We start from the raw sequence: 25,044 nt of genomic DNA on the forward strand, positions 1-25,044 counted from the left end.
CTCCATTTTATTTCTTAACAATGAATGTCAGTGAAAGGTACCTGGCCCAGTACCTGGCACTTAACAGAGTGCTTGTAGCAAGTGTGGGGTCAGTGAGTCCTAGGTTTAAAACTCAAGTCTTCCACTTATTAATTGGTTGTTCTTAGACAAGTTATTTAATGTCCCTAAAACTCCAAGTTATCCTCTAAAAATAGGATATAAAAGTACCTCTCTTGAAAGCTAGTTAAGAAAGTGGAAACTCAAGGATAAAAAACAAAACAAAACAAAAAAAAAAAACAAAAAAAAACACAGGTGTGAGATTCAGATCAGAAGCGAAAGCTTAGCTTTGCCACTTTCCAGCTGGTCACCTAGGGCTTAGTCAATTCACCTAAGCTCCCTGAGACTCAGTTTCTTTACCTATAAAATGGAAATGATAAGACATCTCTCATAACTCATATAGTAGATATAATAGTAATTAAATTTCATGACATATTATTTAATGGCACAGTATTTGGTACTGAGTTCAGTAAAATGACAGCCTTTATGGATGTAAAGATGAAATGAGAAAAAGTATCTGAGCCGGGCACGGTGGCTCATGCCTGTAATCCCAGCACTTTGGGAGGCCGAGGCGGGCGGATCACGAGGTCAGGAGGATCGAGACCATCCTGGCTAACACACGGTGAAACCCCTTCTCTACCAAAAAAGACAAAAAAATTAGCCGGGTGTGGTGGTGGGCGCCTGTAGTCCCAGCTACTCGGGAGGCTGAGGCAGGAGAATGGTGTGAACCCAGGAGGTGGAGCTTGCAGTGAGCCGAGATTGCGCCACTGCACTCCAGCCTGGGCAACAAAGCAAGACTCTGTCTCAAAAAAAAAAAACAAACAAACAAACGAAAAAGTATCCAAATAGCTGTCCCAGTATACTTAACAGACCATTTCACAAACTTTTTCTATTTTAAAACCATTTTCATTGATATGTCTGTATTGGCTGTTGCCTCATAATCAGGATTCCCAATGCTCAGTGATTAATTTTATCAGTGTTTTTATTATTGTTACAGTGATTTAATCAATTTAAACATTCTGTCGATGTTTAAGCTCCGGCTTAGAACAATAACAGTTTAACATGGCTCATGAGTCGCCCCTTCAGCTGCAGGCTGGGAGTTCTTCTGACCCAGAATAGCTTTCATTGCAATTGTTTGCCTGCTCCACAGTTTTTCATTCTCCGGCAGGCTAGCCCCAGCTTGTTTATTTACATCAGAACCAGGCAAAGTCCCAAAAGTGAGTGGGAAAAGACTTGGAACTGGCATCTCACAGCTTCTGCCACATCATTGGTCAAAGCACATCACCAGACCAACCCAGATCCAAAGACTGGGGGAAAGAATGCATGTCTTCATGGGAGGAGCTGCAGAGTTATATGCAAAAGGGCATGAACATGGTGAGAGGTGGAAAGAAATGTGTCCATTACTGCAATCTATCATACTGCTCCAAAATAAATTGCAGACATTTTACCATGAGTTTGTCATAAGAACTCAGATGCTCAATCTTTGGGCATAGGCTCAGAAACAGCCTTTCAGCCCTTTGGAAGTGACAGACTATGAGCTTTTCCTTTTTAAGAAAACCTGTTAGCCACGTCATTTGCCTCATATGTCCTTGGAAGAAGTAACCTGGCATTGCTTTACTCACACTATCTGCCTGAGCCTTCCCACACCGATAGCAGGGGTGCAGAGCGGCAGTCCTATGGATTGTCATTATGCAGCAGCTGCAATGCTGTTACCAAAGCAGGCATAGCAAATGGACATGATGCAGCTCCTGAATGCCAACCTTGCCACAGACCCATCAAACCATCTAACTCAGGGTGGGTAGCTTAGCTAGGATCCAGAATTGTTGGGGTTACCAGAAAGTGCAGAGTCAGTGCCTTCAGGGATGGGAGAGGATCAGAATGCCAATTCTTTCCCATCTTAGTCATAGCTAGGGTGGGAATTCAAACTGACTCAAGGGAAAGAGAATATGGTTCTTTAAATCTGGTATCATTAAAGAGCACAGGAGATATAGTCAGAATTGGTGTGAATCCCAGTTCTGCTATTTACTCATTCTATAACCTTGGATGACTTGCTTACCACTCCTGGTTTCCATTCTTCCAATCTTCCTACTGGGGACAATAATATTTAATTTACAATGATACAATGAGGACTGGATTAAGGATATACCATATGTAAAACACATGACAGGTGGGCACTCAGTAAATGTATATTTCACATTCTATCATACTAGCAGCCTTCTAAAATGGGATATTAATAGAACAAATCAGTGAGATGTTTACACAGTGAAGTTGAATACCTTCTTTCTGAGGTAGTAGGATCTGTGCACTAATTAGAGATGATGAAAACAAATGGCTGCACCTAAAACTTCAGAAAATTCTACTTACATAAGTTCCACCCCTACTTTCCAATACATTTGCCCCCATTATGACTTCTTATTTCTCAGCTTTTCTTTTATTGGCTTATCTGGATAGTCAGATTAATCAGAGTTCTGTATGACTATGAAACCAAAGCATGGTGGAAAACTTAGGATCTGAACTCAGTTTTCTGCTTCCATATCAAGTCACTTCGATTAGGGAGAAGAGTCAAAGCTGCCACTAATGCAGAGCAAGTCCTAGAAGACGGCTTATCGCATGACCAGCTTTGGTTTCAGGCAGAACTTACATTAAGGTTCCTAAACTATCTTTTTGTCTTTCCATTAAGAATAACCCAAGAGTGTTTTTTTTTTCAGCCAACGTTTACACTGGAATATAAATTTTATTTAGTACAAGTCTCAATAACTTATTAAATATGTGTATGTGAGAGGTTAGGTGATATTACTAACAACTAGTATTTATTTGATATCTACCATGTGTCAGGAACATTGAACACAATATATCTAATATTCACTACAACTCTAAGAATGTTGTAAGGTTAAGGTGAGGTTGGGCTAAAAGTAAGGGAGACTCAAAAAGTAACAGTGGCTTAAGCAAAAGTTTACTGCTCTCTCTTTGTAAGTTCCAAGACAGAAAATATACTTATATACTGACTTTGTTCCAAAATGTTTTCAAGAACCCAAGCTCCTCTGAGTGTGAAGTTCATTCCCAAGATATCTTCAGAGTTCAGAATTATTGCTTTGGCTGCCGGTCACTATGCCCACATTCCAGCCAGCGGGGCAATATAAGGACTAACAATAAATGTAAAGGGTGTGATCCACTTGTCTTTAAAAATAATAATAATAATAAATAAATAAATAAATTTGATAAATAAACTTACAAAATTTATTTATCAACTCTAGAAGTCTTTTGAGGGAGTCCTTGGGGATTTCTAGGTATAAGATCATATCATTAGCAAACAGAAATAATTTGACTTCCTTTTTGCCAATTTGGATGCCTTTAATCAGTAGCATTTCTATTTATCAAAAATAAGCAAGGTGAGAACCAAATTAAGAAGTGAATCCCATTTACAATCGCTATAACAACAATAACAACAACAACACAACACCACCACCTAGGAATATATTTAACCAAAAAGGTAAAAGATCTTCACAAGTAAAACTACAAAATGCTGATGAAAGAAATTGTGGGTGATAAATACAAATGGAAGAACATTCCATGCTCGTGGACTAGAAAAATCAATATTGTTAAAAATGACCATACACTTGAAGCAATTAATAGGTTCAATGAAATGAATAGCAAAATCCCAATGTCATTTTTCACAGAATTAGAGAGAAAAAAAGCCCTAAAATTCATATGGAACCAAAAAAGAGCCCAAATAGCCAAGGTAATCCTAAGCAAAAAGATCAAAGCTGGAAACATTACATTATCTGACTTCAAATTATACTACAAGTTTATAATAATCAAAACAGCATGGTACCATCATAAAAATAGAGACATAGATTAAAGGAACAGAATAGAAAACCTAGAAATAAATCCAAATACCTACAGACAACTGATCTTTGACAAAGTTGACAAAAACACACTGGGGAAAGAACACACTATTCAATAAATGGTGCTGGGAAAGTTAGCTCACCAAGTGGAATGAAACTAAACCCCTATCTCTTATCATACATAAAATTTAACTCAAGATGGATTAAAGATTTAAATGTAAGTCCTGAAACTATAAAAAATAGTAGAAAAAAGCCTAGGAAAAACTCTTCTAGACATAGGCCTAGGCAAAGAATTCACCACTAAGACCTCAAAATCAAATTTTTAAAAATAGACTTAAATAAATATAAAAGCTTCTGTACAGCAAAAGAAATCAACAAAGTAAAATTCTACCTGCATATTGGGAGTAAATATTTGCAAACTATGTATTCAATGAAGGATAAATATCCAGAACCTATAAGGAACTCAATTCAACAGCAAAAACCAAATGATACCACTGAAAAATGAACAAAGGGCACAAACAGACATTTTTCAAAGGAAGACATAAAAATAGCCAAGAAACACATGACACAAATCCTCAACATAACTAATCATCAGAGAAATGCAAGTTAAAACCACAATGAGATACCATGTTAAACCAGTCAGAACAGCTATTAAAAAGTAAAAAAAAAAAAAAAAAAAAAAAAAAAAAAAGATGTTGGTGAGGATGTGGGGAAAAAACAAAATTGTTTATACAATGTTGGTAGGAATGTAAATTAGTGCTAACTCTATGGAAAACAGTATGGAGATTGCCCAAAGAACTAAAAGCAGATCCACCATTTGATCCAGCTATCCTACTACTGGGTATACACCCAAAAGAAAAGAAATCACAATATCAAAAAGATACCTTTACCTGTATGTTAATCACAGGACTATTCATAATATCAAAGATATGACATCAACCTAAGTGTCCATCCATGGATAAAGAAAATGTGGTATATACATATATACAATGGAATACTACTTGGCACAAAAAAAAAGAACAAAATCATGCAGCAAAGGATTAACTTAAGCCTATCTATAGTGAAATAACTCAGAAACAGAAAGTCAAATGCCACATGTTCTTACTTATAAGTGGTAGCTAAATAATGTGTACATATGGACATAGAGTGTGGAATAATAGACACTGGAGACTCAGAAGGGTGGGAGAAGGGTGAGGGATAAGGAATTACTTAACAGGTACAATGTGTACCATTCAGATAATGGCTATACTAAAAGCCCAGACTTTACCACTATGCAGTACATCCATGTAACAAAATAGTACCTGTACCTACTAAGCCTATAAAAAATTTACAAAATTAATTTAAAAATATTGCCCAAGTAAGAACCTATAACACTTCAGCATGAATATCACTGGCCAATACTTAGTCAAAGGCTTTAAGAGTACCTGGAAAATGTAGTCCTCATTCTGGCTAGTGATTTTTCTAATAAAGAAGAAAATAGATACTGAGGGAAAATTAGCAGTGTAGGCCATTGTTATTAAAATCTTCAAAATACAGAGTAGAAATAGCCTCAGAGATGTTGTCACTTGCTTAGTTAACCCAGATTTGAGCCCAGGGTTGTGTGAGTTTATTTCATTCTTTCTACTAAATTATATTGTCATAAATCCATTTTTTCTATAGGGATCAAGGCCATAGACAATGCCATTAATGAATGGATTAGTGGAGTGGAGTTCCAGACATGCCCCATCTCAAACTTTGAACCTCCTTCTTCCACTGTTTTACAGCAAGGCTATGACTAAGGATAATTATTACATTGCCAGTGATCTTTAAAAAAAAAAAAATCACAACAACACTCCCCTGTAGTATTCTCATCTATAAAATAGGTATAATACCTATTAAAAATCAGGATCAAGGGCTTTAGTATATGTAAAAGTGATATATAAACAGAACAATACTGTAAACAGATGTTAGCACATTTTGTTATTTTATATAAGGCATTAAGTTCACTATTTTATGTAAGTGGGTCCTCATAGGAGGAGGAGATGTATTTCTGCAAGGGTCAAGCTTTAAATGTTTCATGAATGCAGTGGCACTTTGTCAGTCAGGGACTGGGGAAGAAGGTGCTCTGGACAGGGAGAACCCACAGTACAGAGACATAGAGTTTGCCAGGACATGGTGTTTGGAGAAGACTAAGGAAATGAAAAAGAATAAACCCTCATGAATCATTGATGATGGGCAGATATCCTTGCAATTATGTGGCTATTCTGGGTGACCTTCATTTTCAAGGTCATCTTATGGTAATGATACAAGGTGGCTACTCTAGCCACTTTGTTCACCATTGTCTTGCCCCAGTAGCCTATCTAAAGGAGACGAGAGAGGTAAATGAAAGAAGTTATGGTGACTCGATGGGCAACTATAGAACCCATTCCTAGGAGAGTTACAAAAGATGTGTTCATTAGGGATATAACAGAGGATCTAGGAAAGAGAAGGTCTAGCTCCATATCCAAGTCAGTAAAGGCTAGGATTATGCAGTAGCTAATTTCAAATAGTACCATATTCTGAGGATTCCCAGATTTTTATGTTCTTATTCCTTTACTCCTAGTCTCATCTGTAACATTCTCAAAAGACTTCAAGAGAGTTTTGTGCTATCTTAGTAACATGATAGTAAGAAGGGCACCTGTGTCACCATCCACAGTGGCCAGGAATGAAGGGAGTGCTGTGTGGGACATAGAAAAGGGAGAAGCAATAGGGAAGTGCAGGCAGGTTGGTCCCAGAAGCCAAGTGGATAGATTCATAAGAGTGACTGTCTAGGTTTTACTGGAGCTGGAACCTCCTGAGGAATCCTCAGCTCTCCGCTACCCAGCCTTCCCCCTTAGCTTAAGCCTAAGATGCATGGTCAAGATGTATGAAAGGTCTACATGCCTAGACTTCTCTCCCAAGACAAAGGGAAGGCACCTAGCTGCATGAAGTCTGAGACTTATACAATTTGGGAGAATCTCTTTAAGAAATAGAATACAAACTTGGGGATACAGAATTAATTACGGAGCCTTGGAAGAAAGTGAAAGAAAAAGTAAGGCAAAGAGAACACCATATAAGAAAATAGTGAATGAGACTCATGTGATTGGATTCTAGACTTGACTTCATCATTAACCAATCATGTGAAAATAGATACATCGCTCTCCTCACTGAGCCTAAGGTTTCTTCTGGAAAATGATGTCTCCTCCCCCATCTCCATCAGTCAGGGTCATAGAAGGAAATAGATGGTTTGATATGGTTTGGCTCTGTGTCCCCACCCAAATCTCACCTTGAATTATAATAATCCCCACGTGATGTGGGAGGGACCTGGTGGGAGATGATTGAACTATGGGGGCAGGTTTTTCCTGCATTGTTCATGATAGTGAATAAGTCTCATGAGATCTGATGGTTAAAAGGCAGCTCCCCTGCACATGCCCTCTCGCCTGCCACCATGCAGGGGAGGCCATTGCTGTTCCTTCACCTTCTGCCATTATTGTGAGGCCTCCTCAGCCAAGTGGACCTGTGAGTCCATTAAACCTCCTTGTTTAAAACAATTACCCAGTCTCAGATATTTCTTCATAGAAATATGAAAATGGACTAAAAATGGTTCATTCTAATTGGCTCATAGCAGGATTTGGTAGGTGAGGCCTGGATGCAGATAAAGTATAAGGAATTCTGGCAGAGTACCCAGGACTTGCAAAATAGAGAGTTCTCTCCAATGCTAGGCCTGAAAGGACAAGGATTGAGAGTAAGTACTAAACCTCAGAGAGGGTAATAGTAAGGGGAGGGCTTCCAGATGCCACCAACATTGAGCAACCTAAAGAAAAGGAGTTGGGAAATAAATACTCCATTGTCATTCGCTTCTCACCCACTACCTTCTGCTGAGGGTCCCGGTCCAAGAAACTCATCCAGAATTTTGAAGACAGAGGAATCCACTAATGTGGTCTATACAGGTTGTTCTCCAGAGGCATAGAAGAGGAAAGAGAAGGGTGGAAGTGGGTCTAAAGGAGCAAAGTAGCAGTACAGATTTCTGGTTCTCTAGACCTGGCAGGCTAATGTTCTGTCTGTATAGAAGATCTCTGAAAGTTTGCTGACTTACAATATGAATTTGGTAAACTTATCTCCTCCTTTTCCTTCTTCACCATGAAAATATCTCTGCCCAAAGAGAATAGAGGAAGCAATGTATGTATCTGTGCCCAATTTCCCTCTGAAAATGGAGCATTTGTGATAGACTTCAAATACAGCTCTGGGTATGTCGTGCCATTTCTGAGAGCCTCAGTTCATTCCTCATCTGTTCTACAAGATGTTATGATGACCAGCTAAGATAATGGATTTGTACTTTGTAAGCTGTAAATTGGTACACAAAAATTGGTCTTTACCATAAGAACTAAGTAACAGTAAGTGACATTTTTTATGTTTGTCCTATGCTTCTGAACTACACTTAATATTCTTCCAAATCACCCTTTGAAGAAGATATTATTAACCCCCCTATTTTCAGATGAGGAAACTGGAGATTGAGAGGGGTTACATAATTTGCTCCAAGTTATACAGGAAGAACAGTGCCTCTTAAACATGAATACAATTAGAATCAACTGATAAGAGGCAGACTCTGAAGATGAAAGTCTAGGTGAGGCCTGAGATTCTGAATTTGTAAGAAGTTGATATTGCTGATCCACTAACCATGTCCTGAAGAGCAAGGAACTAAAAAGCAGAAAGCAGAGATGCAAATCCAGCAACCTGACTCCAGAGCCTGGATATCAAACCACTATAAAATCTTCTGGACTAACTCCACCCTGGTTTCAGGATCCTGCTGAAAGAAGTCAGGCCTGGGAACACTGATGTGCAGAAGCTCTTGGAGGACAGAATGTAGAAGTGAGGATGGGTGAGGGAAGAGCAGATCACATAACCAGGCCTCAACATGAATGGGACTGAGGAACTCTGTTGCCTCCCTCACTTCTTCCTGACATTCAGGCCCTAAGGTCTAGACCTTCCACCTCCCATGGTCATGGACCTAATCTGGATCTTCATTTTCTAGAGCCAGCAACCCCAGTTCAAATCCTAGTTCTGCCATTTATTAGCTGGCTGACCCTGGGCAAGTTATTTATTCTCTCTTTGCCAAATGAGAGAAGACATTTCTCCTAAGATTGTCGTGAGGGCTAAGCTAGTGAAACTGCATTTAAAGTGCTTAGAACAATGCCTGAGCTACAGGGAACCATAAACTAGTCAAAAAATATCATAACTAGTCTCCTTTATTGTAGGTCAATTCCCCTCAGATCCATTCTCTTGTAAAGGCCAGATAAATCTTTCAAAAAACTTGATCCGGCCTTGCCAGTCTTTAGCTTCAGACCCTTTGATGATGGCCTTTGATTTCAGTGTGGTGTGCTTGGTTCTTCCTCTAAGCCTTGGGCGTTGCTATGTTCCTATACTCAGATCACATTTAAAAAACCTGTTGTTCTCTGAAACTGATACTTGCTGTTTTGCCTTTAAGCCTTTGTATGCAGTGTTTCCTCTACCAGGCCTGTACCACTTGCCCCTTCAAGGCAAAACTCAAACACCTCTGTGACCCAGTCTCTTTCCCCATCTCTCCTCCCTGTCTCCCCATCATGGCCAATGTTGTAAGAGAGCATGTGGCCCCAGAACTCTCTGTATCCTCCATTATGAAACATCACAGGGTGATCCATTTGTCCATGCCCCTTACTCTCCTCTGGAATATGAGCCCATATCATGTACCTCCTGAGCTAATGCAGGTCCTGGCATGTGATGGAGTGTTGCAGGGATTTGATGCAAGATACAGAAAACAGGAAGCAAGGGAAGGAAGAAAGGAGAGAAGCAGAAAGACAGAGAAGAAGTTGGGGCAATTTGTGCTGCTATAAACCCAGAACTTACACTTAACTCATCAATATAAAGATTCGCCGAATTTAGAAATAGGTTTTGTTTTCAAGTTTGTTCAGAATTTTCCTGGTTCTTTGGTGGGCATCCACATATTTCTCCACAGAAGTGATGCTGTATTGCAGGTTTGCAAGTTGTGATGTAAGTCAGGAATCATAATTTATTTGTAAATTAGCCCCAGGCCAGTTCTGAAAAGCCTTTGTCATCTTTCAAGTCACCAGGTTATCAGCATACTGAGGTTCTTGACTCTCAAATTCCAGGCAGAAAAATGTTCCTAAGGGAAAACACTTGCTGTATTTTAAGAGCAGGTCCCCTAAAACCACCTGATAAAGGGGTGTTGGGAAAGAACATAGGACAAGACCACTCTCTGGGTCAAAGCCGGGGAGCAAATTTTTATAGGTAAAGTGTTGGTTCACAAGATTGGCTTAATATGTCATCTTTTATCAGCCTGTGGTGATGTAAGAGTCTGTTGACGTGACCTTGTGTGTGATATGCAATGAATAGTCCATGCAGTCAGTGGATTCTGAGTGCTGCAATAACTCCAAGGACTCATCCTTGCTCTTCATTTCTCACAACAATACTGTGGGATAAGAACTGCCAGCATTATCACTCTGTGGAAGAAGTGAGACAGCAGAGAGGCTTAAGTTGCATAGTCACCAACCAACAAGTGGCTCCTACAAAAAGATATGTTCACGACCCAATCTTCAGCACCTGTGAATTTGACCTCATTAGGATAGAAAGTCTTTGCAAGTGGGATTGTTAGAGATCTTGAGATGAAGAGATCCCTTGAACAATCTGCATGTGACCAAAATAAAATAATAAATGTTCATGTAAGAAGACCACAGAGGAGAAAATGATGTTAAGATGGAGCAGAGAAAGAAGTGCCCACAAGCCAAAGATTGCCTACAGATGCTGGAAGCAAGAAGAGGCAGTAAACAGATTCTCCCTGAGCGCTCTAGCCCTGCAGGCACTTTGATTTCAGATTTTTGAGCTCAAGACCTGTGACACAATACATTTCTATCACTTTATACCACCAAATATATGGTAATGTACTACTGTGACCTCTGGAAACTTAAATAATGGTGAAGCCAGGATTAAATCCCAAGTCTGCTTAGCTCTGCTCTGTGACTTGGGACAGGTTATTTATGTTTCACAGGCTTCAATTCCTGATTACAGCAAAAATTAAATGAAGTCATGTGCTGATATCCAGTACCCAACACACTGCCCAGTGGCAGCCCTCACCATAGTTTAGTAGTTTATGAAGCAAGGATCATATAGGAAGAGAACTTTCAGAGGTCACGAGGCTTGATTTCAGAGGTCCTGATGACCTTCTCTTCTACTTCCTTGCTGTGTGGCTTTAATCAACTTACCCTCTTAGGCCTGAGTTTCCTCATTGTTAACATGGAAATAACGTCTACCACCTAGGACTGTGTTATGTATATAAAACAAGATCAAGTTGAAGTGCAGCATGATAAAGACTAGTTGGTTTATACTTCTTCCTTCTCGGTTTCTCAGAAACATAAGCCCAGTTTCTCTGCTTGGGAAAAGTTAGACATGTATAAGGCAAGATTTGGCTAAATTGTTTTTTAAATGTTCAGTGAAAAGTCCAGTCTTTCATCCTTCAGATGGTGTCCATGCTGAGTCCACCCAGGGCTAATCACTGGGGACCAGAGTCGAATATAAATGAGCAGAACTCATTTCAGCAACTTAAAGTTCTCTCAGAATTCATGATTTGAGCACTCTGAACTGAACTTGAACTCTCCAGCATTCAAATTGGCTTATACAGTTTTGATTGCAAGAAAAGAGAATTTTAAAAAGTCATTAAACAAGGTGAAAAACCTTATTGGATACGAATTGGCTCTTAAAGAATATTACAATGATATAAAGCTCAAATGGGTCAGAAATTTATGAAAGTCATTTCCCTTAAATAAAACATGATTTTAAAATTCAAAGGAGAAGACTTTGCCAAATGTACTTGGTGTTTTCAAATATTTGAAGAACTGCAAGAGATTTTGCTCATTCCAAAGACAACATGCTAGACAGCAGGATATCCACATCAGAACTGAGGGCTCCACTGGGCCTAAGGCATGTGCATGAAGCCACCTGCACAGCCCTGCTGGTCTCAGGATAGAGCCACACTGATTTCCCCTTGTCTGCCCAACTGTGAAGGCCATTTAAGATCCAGGCATTGGACATACAGATTAAGAGCCCCAGTTATCATAGGATATACTATACTGCAATTGCTTGCTCTTCAAACAGAACACAAACTTCTTGAAGGCAAATAATGAGCCTTTTTACTGTTACATTACCAAACACCTAGCAGAATACCAGTCAATACATGGAGGTTAATGACTGAGTAGGTGAGGGAGGAAGGAAGGAAGGAAGGAAGGAGGAAGGAAGGAAGGAGAGGGGAGGGGAGGGGAGGGGAGGGGAGGGGAGGGGAGGGGAGGGAAGAGGAGAGGAGAGGGGGGGAGGGGAGGGGAGGGGAGGGGAGGAGGGGAGGGGAGGGGAGGGGAGAGGGGAGGGGAGGAGGGGAGGAGGGGAGGGGAGGGGAGGGGAGGGGAGAGGGAGGGGAGAGGGAGGGGAGGAGGGGAGGAGGGGAGGGGAGGGGAGGGGAGGAGAGGAGAGGAGAGGGGAGGGGAGGGGGGAGGAGAGGGGCAGGGCAGGGGAGGGGAGGACAGGGGAGGGGAGGGGAAGAAAATAAATGAAACAGTGGATGAATAAAAAGATAGGTAGATGAGAGAGTGTATGGATGAATATGTTGATATGTGAGTGTATGGATGGGTAGATGGGCAAAACAAAATGGGTAAGAGATAAATTATCATGATGAAGATAGATAGATAAGGATGGACAGATGAATAAGTTGATGTATGGAAGGATGTATACATGAAAAAATGAAGGACTTGATAATACATGGATAAAAGGAAGGAAAGGAAAGATGGATGGATAGACAAACAGATGAATATACGGCCTACCTAGAAATTCTTAGTGAAGGCACTATCTTACAATTCCACACTTGAATATTATACTCCCACGTTTCTATTTCCCTATTAAAAGATCACATTTACCTTTTAAAACAGGGGCCTGTAATGCCTTAATCCCACAATAATATACTATAGCCTTACAATTCTTTCTATTTCAACAAAAAAGTAACATGTGGCAATGAACAAAGCAACTGGAGGTCACAGAATCTGCTCCAAGGTGACAGCTAGAAGGGTAGAAATGAGATTTGAAACAGTCAACAGCCATCCATATAATCATCACACCATGCCGCTTTCTCTTGTTGGCTAAGTGTTAAACTTGGTTGCAGCCAAAGTTATATCATGTCATACAAAACCTACACCTAAATTTCTATCTTTCATGGTTCTTCTGAACACATATTGGTGCCAATATATTATGCAACCCTAGGAAATATTCAAATAAACCCTAGGAAATATCTAATATGACTCTCTAATATGTAAGTTAGGAAAAGGATGATCACAAAGGTTGAGTCACCTGCCAAAACCCACATAGCAGATCAGTGGCTGAGAGGGACTGGAAAGAGCCCTGATTCCCCTGGCTCTGAGGCTGACTCACTTCCCATCAGTATCTGCCTTTCTGAGAGATGCTCATTTCTTTGCACAGTCATAAAGGAAACCCAAAGGAGTCCTCAGTGATGGTAATGAAACTTGACACCTAGGCTGAAAATAGTCCAGCAGGTCTGTAAGGGAATTTGGGAGCAGAAAGCAATGTTCAATACTCTCAGATGCCCCTGAAAGTCTCCTCTTATCTCACCCTGAGAGGTCACCTCTCTCCCCAAATTTGTGACTCAGACAGACTTGGTCTCCCTCGTGGCATTAGCACTCAGTTTCAGAACCAATGATCCTTCCTCACCATGAGTCTCTAGTCTTGCTGCTGAGAAAGCACCATTATCACCAAACAAGTCTATACATGGAGTTGCTCCTCACAATGCCCTGAGTTAAGCCTGTAAGGAGCAGAGATGTGGTTAGAAGGGGAATAAGTCAATGGAGATCCCAAGAGACAGAGAACAGCCAAGAATCAGAGACTCTGTGACCTGGAAAATATCAGAGATCAGCTGGACGAACACCTTCAATTTATACACAGTGATGTGAGACTCAGAAACACCCATGAATCACTACAACTCTCATCCACTCATCAGGCACTGCAATGTTGAACTCATTTAAATCCTTACCAAAAATTAAACAGTAGGTGATAACCCCAAGAGCAAACAAATGCTCAGAAAGAATAGGTGACTTGCCCAAGGGCACAGAGCTAGTAAGTGGTAGAAGTAATCCAGGCAGGCAGGTTTCTGATCTCCATACCACTGCTCTTTCCACAGCCCCTGTGCTTTTTGAAGGCCCTAAGGCTGACAGTCAAATCAAAAACAAGGGATGAGGAGAAGAGAGTCAAAAAGAACAAAGAGAATGGTAGAGGTATCCAGGCTCAGACTTAAGGGATGTGCAGCCCCTGAAAAACACTTGCAGAGATGCGTGTCTGCGTGTATGGTTGAAGAGAAGGGGAAAGGGTCTCAAGTTTTATTGACCCTTTTCTCCCACTGGTTTGGTGGGATTGGGAAAACAACAAGCAGGGGATCCCTCCAGGTCACAGGACATGATAGTGATAAATGGACGTGTGTGTATGCATGGGTGTGTATATGCCTATCTTTTCACAGCTGTCAGCCTCTGTTTATTCTAGTACATAAAGTTTCCTCACATTTCTTGAAAAGTTCTGAGAACTCATCTGAGACATGTATTAAAAAAGTTAAAAACAAAAATGTCAAACAGAAATATAAGTGCCATGGAGTTCAAAGGTCCTGCTGTGCATGAGTTGTTGTGGGGGAAGGGGGAGGTGTAGATAATAGGTAGGGTCCAGCAGGCCTGTGAGGGGATTTGCAACTGCTTGGCTACTGTGCTTAGCTTCTGCTGCACACATTCTGGTGCTCTGTGATATTGGGAAACAATTAATCTACCCACGAGCTTCCTTCCCCTGAAACTCAAAGCTAACCAACCACACCTGTGCTAGGTTTTTTTTTTTTTTTTTCCTCCCTCCACAAGTTTAGCATGGAGGGAGAGGTTGGTGTGGTAGTGTTGGAGTTAATTACATACTTCTAGGTGCTGCTCCTTTACTCCCTGGTGGTGATATTGCAAGCCACATGTTCTGAGGTTGTATTTCCATCTGTAAGTGGGGATAGCAACACATTTGCTGCCTTTCTTTGCTCTGCACGTCAGCCATGCTAGCTTTCTCAAGTGTGCCCTCTGACTCTGGCATGCATTATTCCCTCTGTCCAGAATATTCTTCTCAACCCTTACCCCATTATACAGTCTACTACATATGTACCCTGGCCCTCATAGAGCTGTCAGAGTTCCCCTTTTACATTTATCATGGTGGCTACTTGCCATCACCTCTCTCCCACAAAGTTCCCCAAAGTGAAGGATTGTGTCTGCTTTTGCTTGCAGTTATAACCCAGTGCCCAAGCTCTGTGCCCTACACCTACCTACTGACACTTAGGCTGAAAATAGTCCAGCAGGTCTGTAAGGGAATTTGGGAGCAGAAAGCAATGTTCAATACTCTCAGATTCCCCTGAAAGTCTCCTCTTATCTAACCCTGAGAGGTCACCTCTCAGGGTTGTCCTAAGGAACAAAGGATTGAATGTATCTAAAAGGCCATTATCAAAAAACAAAAGACAAGTGCTGGTAATATGGAAAAATTGATACCCTTGCACACTGTTAGTGAGAATTTAAAAAAATGGTGTAGCCACAATGGAAAATAGTATGGAGGTTCCTCAAAAAATTAAAAATAGAACTACCATATGATCCATAAATTCCACTTCTGGGTATTCATCCCAAAGAAGTGAAATCAGGATCTCTAAGAGATATTAGCTTTCCCATTTGTTGCAGCACTATTTATAACAGCCTAGATGTGAAAACAGCCTAAATGTTCATTGACAGGTGAATGGATAAAGAAAATGTGGCATATACATAGAATAGAATATTATTTAGCCTTTAAAAAGAAGGAAATTTTGCCATATGTGACAACATGGATGAATCTTAAAAACGTTTCACTAAAAGCAAAATAAGCCAGTTTCAGAAAGACAAATACCACATGATTTCCCCTACATGAGATATCTAAAATACCTAAAATAGTCAAATTCATAGAATCAAAGAGGGTAATGGTGGTTGGTGGTTGCCCGGGCCTGTGGGGAGGGAGAAAAGGTGAGTTACTAGTCAATAGGTCCAAAGTTTCAGTCAAGCAAGTTGAATAAATTCTAGGGATCTAAAGATTGTTGTACGTATAGTCAGCAATCCTGCATACTTCAATATTGTACACTTGAATTTTAAAAAATGTTTAGGAGGGTAGATCATGTGGGAAGCATTTTTACTACAATAAAATATGATTAATAAAGTAAAAAATAAATCACCAAACAAGTGTGAATTATGAGAGTTATTTTGGAAAGAACATGTATATAAATGCAGACTCACATGTGGGTCTTATTTTTCCCTGAGCATCCTACTCTCTCCTCTTGGGCCCATAGACATATGTGGAATATTCCCAATCCCTACTTTCTCCACCATGAGCAGCCGAGGCCACCTGAGAGATGCACATAAAGTGCTGGATCATCACTGGGAAGTTGTGAGCACTCAGTTCCCTTTCTTCTTACTTGGTTTATGTGATCGTGAAGAATACTTGCAACCATGGTCACAAAAATTATTCATAGCATGAAGACATCTTTTGGCATGACTCAGTGTTTTCTGAAGACATACAAGACTTCCTATGCTTGATTTCGCATCATTGAACAGGCTATCCCCATTTTATTTAGTAGATAAAAGACCTTTTCTCATGCTTCACCTTTTACTCTTCACTGAGGTTTAGTCATTTGCCTGGTTAACAGCAGTAGACATTGGTTCATAGTGTGGAGCTAATTTACAAGGACCCCAAGCCCTGGGAATCTCTTCTCTCTCTTCCCTTCCACACCTGTACCAGTGAGAGAAGTGACCTAGCATCCAACTTTGCCAGGGTGGGCTAATTCAAGACCTAGACAGGGAGTTGGAGTTAGCAAACCCATTTTTCAAACTCAGTCTATAAGATGTATGTCTACATAGACCCTATCAATAATAAATCTAACATTTTCTTCTCTATTTGCTAATTTTCTTGCCTATTTCTCAATTATTTCAAAACTCTGGTAGAAAAGAGAGGGCTGCAAGTTACAGACCCAATAGCATACCCTGATGCTGCCCCCACCACTCATCTCCCTGGCACATAATAAACAGCAATTTCAGGAGTAAATAATATTATCTAATATATAATATTATCTAATATATTCTAATATATATCTAATATATAATGTTTATCATGTGCTAGGCACTGTTCTAAGCATTTCACATGTTTTGCTTTACTCCCATGCTGAAATCCAGGCATTTAGAACACCCACTCACCCAAACCAGCAGCAGGAGGTGCCCTACCCTTCACAGACACAGATTGTGATGTAGCAGGACCCTCCCTACTCTATGCCCAGGGAAATATCCAGGCATTCAGAGCACCCACTCGCCTGATCAGGAGGTTGACCTGCCCAACTCTTCCCATGCAGAAATCCTAGTAGAGAGAGACTTTCCCTGCTCCAAACCCAAGTAGATCTCCAGGCATTCGGAGCAACAGCTTCTTGGATTAGCAGCCTGAGCCACTCTACCTTACCTAGACATAGACTGTGGTATAGCAAAGCCCTGTCTGCTCCACACCCAGGCAGATCTCCACACATTCAGGGCACCAGCTCACCTGAACCAGCAGCCTGAGCTGCCGCACCCTTAATGGACACAGATCACAGTGCAGCAGGGTCTTCTTTGCTCCCTGCCCAGGCAGATTTCCAGGCATTCAAAGCACCTTCTCACCTGGATCAGCCACTTGAGTTGCCCCACCACTTTTGCGTAGAGATCTTAGTATATGGGAGCCCTCCTTCACTCCAAGCCCAGGCAGATCTCCAGGCATTGAGAGGACCCATTTTCCTGGATTAGGAGTTTAGACTGCCCCCTGTCCCCATGTGGAGAACTTGGGGCCAAGAAGGTTTCCGCTAGGCACACCTCTGGACATTTGGTGGCCATCTACCAGATTCTCCCTCAGCACTAGGGCTTGTGCCTGCAATCAGAGGACCCATAGGAGTACCTGCTCAGTGTGGCCCTGCTCAACAATGGTCACTATCCCCTTGGGGCTAAGCAAGAAGCTCAGACCACTATGCATTTCACAAATCAGCCCATTGACTGAAGCAACAGGGAGCTTCTGCCAGTAAACAAGGATCAAGTATATACCCAGCCATGTTGGCCACAGCCAGTTCTTACCTATAAGCACCCTCTACTGGTTTGTATGTCAAACTGCACAGCCCAATACAAAACCTGCAAAAAGAATTGCATAGGGCCATAGGAGCAAAGCCAAAAGATCCTACCCAGCATTCTCTACAATTGTACCCTCTAAGGAGTGAGTGGAAGGAAGGGGGAAAAATATATTATAGAAAAAAAACAGGAAAAATAAAGTATCCTACCCACAAAAAAAAAAAATCACAAAAATTAAAACTGCCAGTATCTCCAGATAGGAAGGAACCAGTACAAAGATTCTGGTGGCCATGAAAATTCTGAATATAATTACCCCACCAAAGTATTACACTAGCTCTTTAGCAATGGCCCCTAATGGAAATGGGACTCAGAATTTACAGATAAATAATTCAAAACATGGATTGCAAGGAAGCTCAACAAGATCCAAGTCAAGGTTGAAGATTGACACAAAGAAACTTGTAAAGCAATCGAGGAAATGAAGAAAGAGAGACATCTTTAAAAGAAATCAATCAGAGCTTCTGGAATTAAAAAACTCACTTAAGGAATTTCAAAATACAATTGAAAGCTTTATCAGTAGACCTGATCAACTAGAAGAGAGAATTTCAGAGTTTGAAGACTGGTCTTTCCAACTAATCCTATCAGAAAAAAAAAACAAAATTTTAAAAAATTAACAAAGTGTTCAAGAAATATGGTATTGTGTAAAGCAGCCAAACCTATGAGTCATTAGTATTTCTGACAGAAGGATAAAAAGCAGATGACCTGGAAAAGATATTAAGGAGAACAGTTGAAGAAAATTTTCCTAATCTTACAAGACAGGTAGGCATCTAGATACAAGAAATCCAGAAAATATCTATGAGATACTGTACAAAATGAACACGAGGGCATGGAAATACCAGATTGTCCAAGGTCAATGCAAGAGAAAAAATCCTTAAAGAGAAAGGCCTAGAGAAAAAGGTCAGGTCATGTGCAAAGGGAATCCCATCAGGCTAACAGCAGAAATCTTATAAGCCAGAAGAGATTGGGGGTCTACATTTAGCATTTTTCAAAAAGAGAAATTTCAACTGACAATTTCATATTCCTCCCTAACTAAGTTTCATAAGCAAAGGAGAAATAAAATCCTTTTCAGACAAGCAAATGCTAAGGGAATTCATTACCACTAGACCAGCCTTACAAGAGATTCTTAAGAGCATTCTAAACATGGAAACAAAGAACAATATCAGCTACCACAAAATACACCTAAGTACACAAAAATACACCTAAGTACATAGTCAACAGACCCTGTAAAACAACCACACAATACAAACTACAAAGCAACAAGCCAGTAACTTCATGATAGCCTCAAAACATCACATATCAATATTAACCTTGAACGATAATAAGTCTAACAATCCAAATTAAAAGTCACAGAATGACAATTTGTATATTTTAAAAAACCAAGATCCCTTCATCTTCTGACTTCAAGAGACCCATCTCACACATAATGATACCTATAGACTCAAAATAAATAGTTGGATAAAGATCTATTATGAAAATGGAAAACAAAAACGCAGAGGTCACTATTCTTATATCAGAAAAAAAAAAAAACAGACTTTAAACCAACAACAGTAAAAAAGGACAAAGAAGGCCTTTACACAATGATAAAGGGCTCACTTCCACAAGAAGACTTAACTATCCTAAATATATACACACCCAACACTGGAGCACCCAGATTCATAAAACAACTACTTCTAGAAATGTGAAAAGATTTAACCACATTATAATAGTGGAGGAAGCCCTGTTCAACATCCCACTTACAACTTAGACAGACCATTGAGGCAGAAAATTTAAAAAGAAATTCTGGACTTAAATTTGATACTTCACCATTTGGACCTAATGGGCATCTACGGAATACTCCATCCATCAACCACAGAATATATATTCTTCTCATTTGCACACAGAACATACTTCAAGACTGACCAGATGTTCACCATAAGGCAAGTCTCTATACATTAAAAAAAAATCAAAACAGTACCAACCCATACTCTCAGATCACAGTAGAATAAAAATAAAAATCAATAACAAGAAGATCTCTCTAAACCACAGAATTACATAGAAATTAAACAACTTGCTCCTGGATAACTTTTGGGTAAAGAACGAAATTAAGTCAGAAATCAAAAAATTATGTGAAATAAATGAAAACAGAACCACAACATACCAAAATCTTTGGGTTGCAGCAAAAACAGTGTCAAGAGAAGTTTATAGTGCCAAGCACCTACCTCAAAAAGTTAGAAAGATCTCAAATTAATAATCTAAGAGCAAACCTAGAGGAACTAGAAAAACAAGATCAAACTAACCCCAAAGCTAGTAGAAGAAAATAACTAAAATCAGATAAGAACTGAACAAAATTTATACCCCAGGATTTTTACAAAGACTCCATGAAATCAAAAGCTATTTTTTGAAAGGATAAACAAGATCAGTAGACCACTAGTTACATTAACAAGAGAAAAAGAGAGAAGAAGAAAATATCCACAATTAGAAATGACAAAGGTGACATATTCCACAGAAATACAAAAGATCAATACCTTTATGCACACACACTACAAATTCTACAAGAAATTAATAATTTACTGGAAACACAGTCTCCCCAGATTGAATCAGGAAGAAATTGAAACCATGAACAGACTAATACTGAGTTCTGAAATTGAATCAGCAACAAAATTCTACCAAACAAAAAAAGCCATAGACTGGATGGATTCACAGCTGAATTCTACCAGACATACAAAGAAGAGCTGGTACCAATTCTACTAAAACTATTCCAAAAAATCAATCAAAGAGGAGGGACTCATTCCCAACTTATTCTATGAAGCCGCAATTATCTTGATACCAAAATCTGGTGAAGACATGACGAAAAGAGAAAACTACAGGCCAATATCCCTGAGAGATATAGATGCAAAAATTCTCAACAAAATACTAGGAAATCAAATCTAACAGTACATCAAAAAGTTAATTGATCATGATCACCTAGGCTTAATTCCTGGGATGTAAGTTTGGTTCAACATACGCAAATTAATAAATGTAATTCACTGCATAAACAGAATTAAAAACAAAAACCATACGGTCATCTCAATAAATGTGAAAAAGCTTTCATTAAATTCTAACATCCCTGCATGATAAAAACCCTCAAGAACTTAGGCACTGAAAGAGCATACCTGAAAATAATGAGAGCCATCTACGATAAACCCACAGGCAACATCATACTAAGTGGACGAAACCTGGAAGCATTTCCCTTGAGAACTGAAACAAGAATGTCCAGTCTTACCACTCCTATTCAACATAATACTAGAAGTGCTAGCCAGAGCAATCAGGCAAGAGAGAGAAATAAAAGGCATCCAAATAAGAAAAGAAGTCAAACTATCACTCTTCACAGATGATAAGGATTTTAGAGACCTAAAAAACCCTAAAGATTCTGCCAAAAGGCTGAGGAACTGATAAACAACCTTAGTAACATTTTAAGATACAAAATCAATATACAAAAACCAGGAGCATTTTGCTGCACCAATAACATTCAAACTCAGAGCCAAATCGAGAATGCCATCCCATTCATAGTAGCCACAAAAACTAAAATAAAATACCTAAGAATAAATCTAACCAAGAAGGTGAAAGGCCTCTTCAAGCAGAAGTATAAAACACTGCTAAAAGAAATCATAGATTACACAAATAAATGGAAAAAACATTGCATGCTCATGGATTGGAATAATCAATAATGTTAAAATGTCCACAATCTCCAAAGAAATCTACAGATTCACTGCTATTTCTATCAAACTACCAATTCATTTTTCATGGAACTAGAAAAAAACTGTTCTAAAATTCATATGGAACCAAAAAAGTCCAAATAGCCAAAGCAATCCCAATGAAAAAGAAGAAAGCCAGAGGCATCACATTACCTGACTTAAAACTAGTAAGGCTACAATAACTAAAAACAGCATGGTGCTAGTACAAAACACACACATAAATAAATGCCACAGAATATAGAACCCAGAAATAAAGCTGTACACCTACAGCCATCTGATCTTCAACAAAGCCAACAAGAATAAGAAATAGGAAAAGTATTTTCTATGCAATAAATGGTGTTGGGATAGCTGGCTAACCATATGTAGAAGACTGAAACTGGACCCCTACTGTATTAATCCATTCTCACACTGCTTTAAAGAACTACCTGAGGGGAAAAAAAGGTATTGGATGTGGCAGATCGGAGGCAGAAATAGATTGCAGCTCCAACTCAGATGGACAGAGAAGCATGTGGAGGCTTGCATCGTGAATCTTAGATCCAGAACAAATGCAAGAATAAATCAGGAAAAATGAGAGGACCCAAAGACCCTCTGAAGGATGCAGGTTGCCCCTGCACAATCTGGGAGGCACACCAAATATTATGAGTGCCCAAATTGTGAAAGTGGGAAAAGGGAGGTTGTCCTCCCCCAAACACACACCCCCACTGGCGAAACTGAAAGTCTAGTTTACAGGAGAAGATTCTGACCTTACCTGGAGCTGAGTCCATTTAGAGAGCCAAGCAAAATACAGGGGTAGAAGCAGCAGCAGGAAAGGCCCTGTGAGCTCACTGGGTCCCCAAGCAGGTCATTGCTGCCTGGAATTACAGGGAACCTTTGGGAGGGTAGCCAGAAGTGTGAGGAAAGCACCACAGGGAGAAGGAAATCTCCAGCTAAACTTTGTAACAATTTGAACTGCTGAGAAGCCTCCTAGCCACAGCTTGGGGGAGGGCATAAATCCCGGGTGCAGACTTTTCGGGCAGGGGAAGAACTAAAGCTCTACTTTCTGTTGCAGCTGGGAGGCAGGTTTCCTGGGGCAAGTTCTCAGCCCTGCTTGCCCACTGCCTGGAAACACACTTGGTGCTGATAGGGGAGGCACAGTGGGAGTAAGACCAACCCTTCAGATTGTGTGGGAGCTGGGTGAGGCCTGTGACTGCCAGCTTTCCCCCACCTCCCTGACAAACAACATGACTCAACAGAGATAGCCATAATCCTTGTAGGAACATAACTGCATTGACCTGGGAACCTCACCCCCATCCCCCACAGCAGCCGCAGCAAGACTCACCCAAGGAGAGTCTGAGCTCAGACACTCCTAGCCCTGCCCCTACTTGATGGTCCTTCCATACCCACCCTGGTAACTGAACACAAAGGGCATATACTCTTGGAAGTACTAAAGCTCCACCCTCTGCCTGTTCCTCTCCATAGTATGACAGCTGATGCTCTCCAGAAAGCACCACCTCCCAGCAGGAAGCCAACCAGCATAAAAATAGAGCATTAAATTACCAAAGTTAAGAACCCTCACAGAGTCCATTACACCCACCACCACCTGCACCAGAACAGGTGCTGGTATCCACCGCTGAGAGACCCATAGAACGTTCACATTACAGGACTCTGTGTAGACAACCACTAGTACCAGCTCAGAGCCTGGTAGACTTGCTGCGTGGCTAGATCCAGAAGAGAAATAACAATCACTACATCTTGGCTCTCAGGAAGTCACATTCATAGGAAAAGGGGAAGGCATTACATGAAAGGAACACCCAGTGCGACAAAAGAATCTGAACAACAGCCTTCAGCCCTATAATGTCACTCTGACAGAGCATACCCAAATGAGAAGGAACCAGAAAATCAACTCTGGTAATATGACAAAATAAGACTTTTTAACAGCCCCCAAAAAATTACACTAGCTCACCAGCAACGAATCCAAACCAAGAAGAAATCCCTGATTTACCTGAAAAAGAATTCAGGAGATTAGTTGTTAAGCTAATCAGGGAGGCACCAGAGAAAGGTGAAGCTCAATGCAAGGAAATCCAAAAAAGAATACAAGAAGGGAAGGAAGAAATATACAATGAAATAGATAGCATAAATAAAAAACAATCGAAACTACAGGAAACATTAGACACACTTATGGAAATGTGAAATGCCCTGGAAAATCTCAGCAATAGAACTGAACAAGAAGAAAGAAATTCAGAGGTCAAATGCAAGGTCTTCAAATTAACCCAGTCCAACAAAAACAAAGATAAAAGAATAAGAAAATGTGAACAAAGGCTCCAAGAAGTCTGGGATTATGTTAAACAACCAAATCTAAGAATAACTGGCATTCCTGAGGAAGAAGAGAAATCTAAAAGTTTGGAAAACAATTATGGGAATAATCAAGGAAAACTTCCCTGGCCTTGCTAGAGACCTAGACATCCAAATACAAGAAGCACAAAAAAACACCTGGGAAATTCATTGCAAAAAGATCACCGCCTGGGCACACTGTCATCAGGTTAACTAAAGTTAAGATGAGGAAAAAATCTTAAGAGCTTTGAGACAAAAGCACCAGCTAACCTATAAAGGAAACCCATTATATTCACAGATTTCTCAGCAGAAACCCTACAAGCTAGAAGGGATTGAAGCCCTATCTTCGGCCTCCTCCAACAAAATAATTAGCAGCCAAGAATTCTGTATCCAGAGAAATTAAGCATCATATATGAAGGAAAAATACAGTCTTTTTCAGAAAAACAAATGCTGAGAGAATTCACCACCACAAGAACTGCTAAAAGAAACTCTAAATCTTGGAACGAATCCTGGAAATATAACAAAACAGAACCTCTTTAAAGCATAAATCTCACAGGACCTATACAACAAAAATAAAATTAAAAAAAACAAACAAACAAAAAAAAAAAACCCAAGGTACACAGGTAACAAATAGTATGATGAATGGAGTGGTACCTCACATCTCAATACTAACACTGAATGTAAATTGCCTAAATGTTCCATCTAAAAGATACAGGACTGCAGAATGGTAAGAATTCACCAACCAACTGTCTGCTGCCTTCAAGAGACTCAACTAACACATAAGGACACACATTCACCTAAGGTAAAGGAGTGAAAAATGGCATTTCATTCAAATGGACACTAAAAGTGATCAGGAGTAGCTATTCTTATGTCAGACAAAAC

The 25,044-nt window shown here is 40.0% G+C and overlaps 1 long non-coding RNA gene across 1 annotated transcript; it reads right to left on the bottom strand.

Moving 5' to 3' along the window:
* Positions 1-1,000: 1,000 nt before the first annotated feature.
* LOC117085159 lies at positions 1,001-21,320 on the bottom strand. Its single transcript, XR_004437827.1, has 2 exons — positions 21,271-21,320; positions 1,001-1,377 (listed from the first exon to the last, which is right to left on the bottom strand). It is a non-coding gene; the product is annotated as an uncharacterized LOC117085159 (long non-coding RNA).
* Positions 21,321-25,044: the final 3,724 nt, after the last annotated feature.

This window comes from Trachypithecus francoisi, unplaced genomic scaffold (genome assembly GCF_009764315.1).
Source record: "Trachypithecus francoisi isolate TF-2019V2 unplaced genomic scaffold, Tfra_2.0 Lachesis_group1, whole genome shotgun sequence".
NCBI lineage: Eukaryota > Metazoa > Chordata > Mammalia > Primates > Cercopithecidae > Trachypithecus > Trachypithecus francoisi.